This window comes from Squalius cephalus (genome assembly GCF_949319135.1).
Source record: "Squalius cephalus genome assembly, chromosome: 4".
In the NCBI taxonomy this organism is placed as follows: domain Eukaryota; kingdom Metazoa; phylum Chordata; class Actinopteri; order Cypriniformes; family Leuciscidae; genus Squalius; species Squalius cephalus.
In genome coordinates, this window is record NC_137125.1 from 12,143,569 (window position 1) to 12,152,310 (window position 8,742).

At 38.0% G+C, this 8,742-nt stretch overlaps 1 long non-coding RNA gene across 3 annotated transcripts in view; it reads right to left on the reverse strand.

Annotated features, from left to right (window-relative positions):
• Positions 1–223: 223 nt before the first annotated feature.
• LOC307157433 overlaps positions 224–8,742 on the reverse strand; it is a 13,075-nt gene continuing 4,556 nt past the window's right edge. The window contains exons 2-4 of one of the 3 annotated variants that reach the window (XR_013820963.1): positions 6,149–6,274; positions 4,579–4,826; positions 224–2,060 (exon numbers count right to left, since the gene is read on the reverse strand). This is a non-coding gene — a long non-coding RNA (uncharacterized lncRNA). The remainder of the gene's footprint in view (positions 2,061–4,578; positions 4,827–6,148; positions 6,275–8,742) is intronic. The other 2 variants (XR_013820964.1, XR_013820965.1) reach the window with 2 other exon arrangements.

An 8,742-nucleotide genomic window follows, 5' to 3' on the forward strand; every position in this document is an offset into this window, starting at 1 on the left:
GCCCTACATATTTTTTTGACACTGCTGGTTACAAACTCTGAAGGAGAAAGATCTTTTTCACAAATGGCAAGAATTTAAAAATGAACTCAGAACAACACAAACACAAAAGCACCTCAGTGCACTGTCACTGATGGCCACTGAATCTCATGGACTTGGATTTTGATGACACTGTAACTGAGTTTGCTAACAGGAGAGCCAGGAAGAATTTTTTTTTTAAGGGCAGCCGGAGAAAGGAGTGGAGGATAGAAGAAGAAAGACAGACAGCCCCTGAGGAGAGGAGGTGGTATACTGTGCGTGTGTGAGTGAGTGAGTGAGAGAGAGAGAACAACTTACATGAAAAATTATTTATCAAAAAAAGCTGCTTTATTTTACATTTGATATTTACATTTAGGGCATTTAGCAGATGCTTTTATCCAAAGCGACTTACATGTAGTACATTTGTCAATAGTTGGACAGGTCATACACCAGCAATTGTAATTTGTAAGCAACCAGAATACTAACAGCATCTTGTAATGTGTCTACTACCATTTCACTATCATTCAATCATCAAACTATCATTCAATCATCAAACAAAGTGCCTAATGGCCTTGAATAATAAAGTGCAGAATTTTTTAGGATAAAGAAGGAAGGAAGAAAGTAGAAGGAAAAGAGAGTAGAAGGAAGAGTAAAAAAAAAAAAAAAAAACATTTGGGGAAGAAACTTGAGTTAAGATATCAGATTCTTTCAGGTTTTTGACAAGTTGACCTATACTGTTTGCATCCTTTTCATCACAGGAATAGGAGAGGGGGAGAGAGACAAAGAGCGGCAGCCCCTGGAGAGCCGAGGAGAGAGACAGACAGGAAGGAAACATTAATGGGTGTGTGTATGTGTTTGTGTGTGACATATGGAAGAATTTGATTCATAGAACTGGACTGGTAAAGGTGAGGCACTATGTGCTTGCATATGCCAGCTTGTTGCTCGCCAGAGGTGTTACCAGCAAATAGTAAACAAAAATTCAAAAGCTTGATTGTGTGGGTGGGGCGGGGGACCCTACAAGACATTGTGCCCAGGGGCCTCTGAATTCATAATCCAGGCCTGGCTATGTTGTTGTCGTCTCTATTTTTAACTTTTGATTCTATTTTTCTGTTCTAAAAATTGCTTCTGTATTCTGTTTACCATTTTGCACAATATCCCTTTGCGCCATCATTTCGCAAATGACTTTGAAATGCGACTGGTTTATTTTTAGATTTTGCGGCTGGCACGGCGGTAATAGGCATTCTGGTTGACTACCTACTGTACTTGCGTTTGCATAAACACTAACGTGCATCAAGGGCATATGTACAGCTTCTAAATCAGTTTTACATCTAAACAACTTTAGAAATGTACAGAATTTTTATTTAGCTTTATTATTCTACTTCTCCCCAGAATGAATTATCATGTGGACTTTAAGGTTTCCATCTTGATTGGAACTCATACCAGACTGGTGCATGTGAAAGGCTTCTCTCCAGTGTGAACTCTCATGTGTTTATTGAGGTTTCCTTTTTGTCTGAAACTCTTTCCACACAATTTGCAGGTAAAAGGCTTCTCTCCAGTGTGAATTCTCATGTGGCAATTAAGATTTTTTTTCTGAATGAAACTCGCTCCACACTGTTGGCAGGTGTAAGGGCTCTCTCCAGTGTGAATTCTCATGTGGTTTTTAAGGTTTCCATTTCGATTGAAACTCTTTCCACACTGAGAGCAGGTGTAAGGCTTCTCTCCTGTGTGAACTCTCATGTGGACTTTGAGGTTTCCTTGTTGATTGAAAATGAATCCACACTGTTGGCAGGGGTAAAGCTTCCTCCCAGTGTGAACTCTCATGTGGGCTTCAAGCTTTCCAGGCTTATTGAATCTTAGTCCACACAGTTGGCAGGTGAAATTACCCATAGTCCCTGTCTTTTGAGCCCTTTTTTGTGAGGAAGTTTTTTCAGTCTGAGAGCTACTAAAATATTTTTCTTCAGTTATGACATCGTGAAGTGTCTTGAACTGATCTTTCTTTTTCATTTCATTCAGATCTTGACTCTCCTCTTTCAAAGGCATCAAGTCTAAAGCGTAAAAAGACATAAAAGTTAATCCCAGTTTAATGCCACAAAGCAACAGACATCAAAACATTTAGACAAGTAAAAGATCAAAACTAATAACATGTATGCTAGATCCTATACGCAATCAGCTGTACGTTTACATGGCTTTCCAAAAATGGCGGGTGCCAGTGTTTTGCATACGTTCTGCCAATCAATAAAAGCATGTATAACTCTCTCAAACTCAGCAAATGTTAAAAAGCTCTTAACCTTAGCAAGGAGTCTTAAAAACAGATCAAAGCAGGATCAAAAACAACACCCAAATGTTTGACAGAGGCTTGACGTATGAGGCCAGGTTACCCAACACTTGGTATGTGTTGCCAGATACAGCTACAGGCCCGAACATAATTTCCTCAGTCTTACTCTCATTTACATTTAGGAAATTTAAGGACATACAAGCGGTTACAGCACTCAAACTCTGGTCGTTGTTTTGCTTAAAAGCCACATACATTTGAGTGTCGTTACTTTTGAACTCGATAAACAAAGCATCAAGCTTCATCAGATTCCTCTGCTTTTCATTGTTTTTGGAAGACGCGCTGTGAGGAATAAGCCTTGAACTTACCTCAGAAGAAATTACTCTGTGGCCAGTTGCATAAACAGTTAAGACTAGTCTTAAAGTTAGTCATCCAATTTTATTCTTTAAATCTGTTAATAACTTTTTAAAGTCAGTAACATAAAAATGTAGATTGGTCTAATTTGACACCGAACAGTAAGACTGATTACCCCTAACTAACTAACTTCTAGTTGATCATACTAGTTATTAAGACACAGTCTTAACATAATGGCTATGTTTATGCAACTGGATGAGGAGGGTATCATTTCGGATGAATAAGAAATGTATTCTTTCTTACATTAGTTAACGTGTTGTTGTTACATAAGCTTATACACATTTTACTTATTGGGCTTTTCATAAACTATGTTGTCAGAATGAAATATGTGAAATCAAGTGACATGTTGAATATAATATATACACAGTATGAAGCATGATTTATACATAGCCAATTAGGCAGCTTTTCATTACATCCAAAGGTTGTACGAAACAAGGGTGTAAATTATATTCTATAATATATAATTTGATACAAAAGTGCAGCATGATGAATGTTACGGTTTAAGAATGTTTAGACCAGTGTTTAGGTATGGTTGACTACATTTGAACGATCTGTTTGCAGAAATGACACAAAAGGTGTGTGACAGTTCAAGTCTCTATGTTTAGATCAGTGTGCTCAATAATCTGCCTTTGACCTACATTATTTATAGTTTAATTATTATTTCATTATGTTTTAAATAAAATACAAACAAACACCATTCTTTTGGTCTCCTCACATTCTTTCTGGTAGTTCTTCACGGTCACATTCACCTTGATGGGCCCATTAGGGGTGTGTTTTTTGTCTCTCCCAGTTGAGAATACAGTACTGAACCTTGACTCTTGAACCTTGGCCCTCTCACCCCTATTCCCTCGTTGGGGAAAAGTAAACTCAGCCTAATATCAGCCTAGCTTACTGAGTAGAAATTTAACAAGCAATCAGCACAGTGTGTTTGAAAATACTAACCAAAATAATAAAATCTTCAATACAAATAATTTCATCATCACACAATCGGTGTGTGCATTACAACTGGCACTCAAAACAAACAAAGTTGAATGTAAGTCGAAACATGACAGCGCTCAGACCAAAGTAAATTAGTGACAGACAATTCTGCATCATAGACAGTTAACAGCAATTGTGGCATTTTTTAAACCAATGTTGATAATAACTAATATTATTAGACTGGCACAGCAGATGATTAAATCATGTAACAGACCAGCGTTTCCCCAACCATTATATTAGGGGGGCAGCCCACACTACTCTCATTCCACAGTAAAACACAACGAACGTGCATCGCTTTTACTTTCGTTTTCTACAGTATTTCTCTTCAGGGAAAAGCAATCAAGGAAAACATGCCTAGAGCACCTTCTAGTGGTCACTATATAAAACACACAGGAAAAACCCTAAATGAGGTTGCATTTAAAATCAGGCATCTATCAGCGGATCCCTAAAATATCCTCTGATAGACGCCACTTTCAAGTGCTCCTGTGTGTATCTGTGCAAGCGCTCGATGAAGAGCGTCAAAGATGTCATTGTAGCCAACCACAGACATATACGTTAAGTTCGTCAACACAATGGCCAATCAGAGGTGTTTAAGAATCCGCTCAACAGCGCTCAAAATGCTAGAGGGAAATACTGGTAACGTCACAATTTTTTTAATTTCAGTACCGAAGTTGGAAGTTTTGACAACTCTACATATAAGGCTATACATCCATCTAGTGGTTACACATTGGTATTGCAGATGATAAATGGTGCATGATTTAAAGGTAAATATGTAATATATTTACTAAACATTTAGGGGATATTTAGTAAAATTCCCCTTAAAATACAAAATATTAAAGGAAAATTATTAATTTCTGAAGAGCTGGACAACTGAGTTCAGCTTTGAAAATGAAACCAACCTGTTCGTTCTTCAGTTTCTTCTTGTTTCACGCTGAATGTTTCTTCAATCTTCACCTCTTCACTCTCCTCTTTAATAAACGGCATCTTTGTTTGTTCCTCAGTATCTTCATGTTTTACTTTGAATGTTTCTTCAATCTTCACTTCTTCACTCTCCTCTTTAAAAAACGCCATCTGTATCATAGTGTGTCACATGGATCTCAGTCACTTCCTCAAGAGTTTTCCTGTTTGTTTGGATGCTCTGTCCTGTCTAAGATGAGAATAATTAACAGAAAGAAAAACACTCAAAACTAAATCTCTTTGTGTGTCTCAATCAAATCCAGTTCAGTAGTTCAGTTCACTGGTAAGAGGACTTAAATCACCTGGGGCCGTATTCATAAAACATTTTATCTTACCACTAAGAATTCTCCTAAATGGCAGTAAAAGTTCTTAGTTAAGGGTTTTCTATTAAAACTACTAAAGCTGCTGATATCAACTTTTACCATGGAATAGAGAAAAGTCTTCAGCTAAGAGTGAGGGCGGGGTTGACCTCGTTGTACACGCTTACTAACTATGACCACAGTGATTGGCCGATGAGGGGAGGGGTCTCTATCAGTGATAGAGGGTGTTTCTCAAACGGCTGCATATTTCGTCATCAAACGTCACTGAAGGCCATCTCAATTTGAAGGATTCTTAGATGGCGGCCTTTGTTTCACGTTCTTCATTCAGCCTGTTTTGAAGGACGCATCAGACGTATCCTCCCTGGCCTTAAATCACCCACAATCCTTTGCATACATTTAAATTCATGAAAATAAAAAAGATGGAAAATGAGTCTGTACTGATTAAATAATGTTTTCGAACATGAAAGCATAGATGTTATCCTTTGTTTTGCTGTGAATTAATGACTAACACTAATCTGCCAATAATGTAAGCCACTGGAAGACCGCAGATGGCTGTCATTCACTGCAGTGCTTTCACAGAAAGCCAGTCAATATAAAGATTTGTAATACAAAGTTAATAGTATTTTCGTGCCATGACCGCTGGGGCGGGAACATGTGTGACGTAAACATGCACTCTTACTAGACCGTCTCATTCTAGCGTTTAATGGCTGAGGAGGACACTATCCTATATTTATTTATATACTCCCGTATATTTTTGTTTATATAATTTTTATTTATATTATTTGGCCCATTTATTTGTTTAATTTTACAGGACTTTTTGTGTAGGCTATATTCCTTCTTGCATAGGCCTAATTTGTAATTTGAAATAAAACATTTCTATTTGAAATATGTTGTTGTTGCTCATTAGTTATTTAGGAGGTAAGGCTGTGGTCTAAACCAAAAGTCATATACATGTACATTTTTTTCAATATTTTTATTCAAATAAAGGTTTTAAAATGTAGGTTAAGCGTCACTAATTAAACTAGTATATGATTAGCAAAATGTTAGCCTCTTACATTGTATCTCAAGATATTGCAGACTTCAAGCGACAAATTATGTTTTATAAAGAAAGTTCGGGAGGAGCACGTTCAAACGGTCTATCTAATCATCTCGAGAGGAGGTGTATATACACACAGCCGACTCGCCTAGTTACCTCGACAGTTTTCTGCATCCCTCCACCAGCCCGACTCCTCACTCTCGGCCGGGGATAAAGGGGAGAATTTGTGTTTCCTCGTTTCCTTTCCTCATGTCTCAGCTCCCTTTAGGACCTGAGGGAAGGCTGCAAGGAAAATTTGGAAAATGAGGACGGAGGAATCGAAGTAAAGCTTATTTGTATATTGGAATATTCTTGATCACTCGAGCGTCACTTCACTGTGTCATCAGCAGCGCTCAAAGGATCTGCAATTATGTTTGGTTATTTAATAAATAAATAAATATTAAAAATAAAGCAAGATTCCCAGTTGATATTTACATCATATATGGTTTATTTAAACGGCAAAGGTAAAGCATAAATTAATATTATGACGGATGTGAAGGGGTAGTAGAATTTAGACGTGCGTCAGGTTTCTCCATAAGAAAGACTTCCACATAGGAAACACCCGTGCATCTTCACTCTGACGCCTCTGAAAGCTCCTCACTCCTCGATCCTCGCGGTGCAATTAGAGAATTGAGGTTTAATCTTGTCCTTCAAGATGGCTGAGCTTGATCGGTTTCCGGGTCACAGGCTGGAGGACAGAGGAGCGAGGAGACGAGGAAGCATCAATTTGAGTATTGAGAAGTCTAGGGTAAGTAAGTGTACCTATTATCCCACCAAAATATAAGCCTAGGTTTTTTTCATAGATATTGACAGTTTATAAGAAATATTTTTTGTTAAAATGCAAGATTTATCCCTCATTTGAAAATGTATTAATTAGTTGATGTACATTTTAGAATATAAAATTAAGATATTTTAGGAATAAAGTCAGAAGTCTGGCATGGGCTTAATTGGTACTTTGGCACCATTTAAGCCCGCATGTGTTCCAGATAAGCCCACATCATCATTGATTCACAAAATATAAAAATGAAATGAATTGATTTTAAAGAAGTGAAACATCAATATATTTATTCAGTGACAGAGAAGTATTAAAAAAAAATCCTTTTGCTAATGTTTGATTAGAGCCCTGGGTGGGATGGGTAGGTGTTAGTGGCCGGTGGTCTGGAGCCTTAAGTTGGCTTGACTGGAGTTGTAGCTGGAGTCAAGCTGGAAGTTTGACCAGGCATAACTCGGGAGCCAAGCCGAGTTAGGGCTCCATACTCTGGGCTTAGGGGGGCCTCCTAGTGGGCCCCCCAGACCGGGAGTCCGGAGCCTTAAGTCGGCTTGGCTCCCGAGTTATGCCTGGTCAAAGGTGGAAGTTTGACCGGGTGTATCTCGAGAGCCAAGCCAAGTTGGGGCTCCAGACTTTGGGGATATAGGGGGCCCACTAGGGTCTCTGATAAGCCCTGATACAACCTTTAAAGGGTACATGGGCTTAATGGGTACACTTGATTATTTGTTGTGTGAACTCGTGAAAACAACTGCCACAGGTAATCGGACATTATTTATAAAAGATTTATTTTAGCTGTTTTATCATAGATTAGGCTAAAATCTATGAATAAAATATGTAGCATTTATGAAGAAAAGTTTCAACACCCAAGGCTATTGCCGCATTAGCCACGTTTCCACTGTCGGGCTAAAAGCGGCTGCAAGTGTTTCCACTGTCACTTTCCAGGGCTTGAGCGGGCCTCGTCGGAGCCAACGGCCGGGGTTTTTGGGGCCCGCCGGATACCTTGGTCCAAAAGCGGGCCCCTGAAGAGAGTGCTAAAGCTCCTCAGGTCGCATTTTTGGTGAAAAATTTGTAGAAAATATCATTCTTTCTAAATGTGAGGTAAATATACTGTCCTGTGACTACAAATAAACAGAAACAGATGTGACTGAATAAGTACGCGTGTCCTCCTTTTGTGAAATAACGATAAACACCACTTTATTTCTGTGTGACTAATGTGCAATCTTGACACTAATTAATTCATTATGATCAATGTATCACTTATTAGTGTAAAAATGTAGTAAAACATCGATGCTTGGGTTTTAAATCTTTTATAAAACAAAAATGTCAACAAACTGACATTATTATCATGTTTGTTTTACGATCTCGCTAGTTTCCAGTGATTTCTTTGTCATTTGTTGGTGAAATGTTGGGTTTGTGTGACGTTGAGGCCCAACAGTGTAAACGCAGTGTGGTTTTGGGTTCGGTGCTACAGGCCCTCTTAGAGCTAAAATTAGGACTGACACACACATTGTTTTTAATAGTTTCTCCTAAATCGGAGAAACTCTTTTTGCTACTTTTTGCCTTAAGATGTTTTGTGAATACGGCCCCTGATTAGACAAAAAAAAAACAACAACAAAAAAACAACACACATTTGAAACTAACACTACAAACTAATAAAAGTATTCAAATTGTATAGACACACATACACATATATATATACATACACATATATATATATATACATACACATATATATATATATACATACACACATATATATACATACACACATATATATACATACACACATATATATACATACACACATATATATACATACACACATATATATACATACACACTAGAGATGTGACGGTGATAATATTCTCCCACCGGTTAATCGACTTGTGACAACACCGGTATTACCGGTTTCATCGTGGGGGTGGGGGGTGTTAGAGTGATG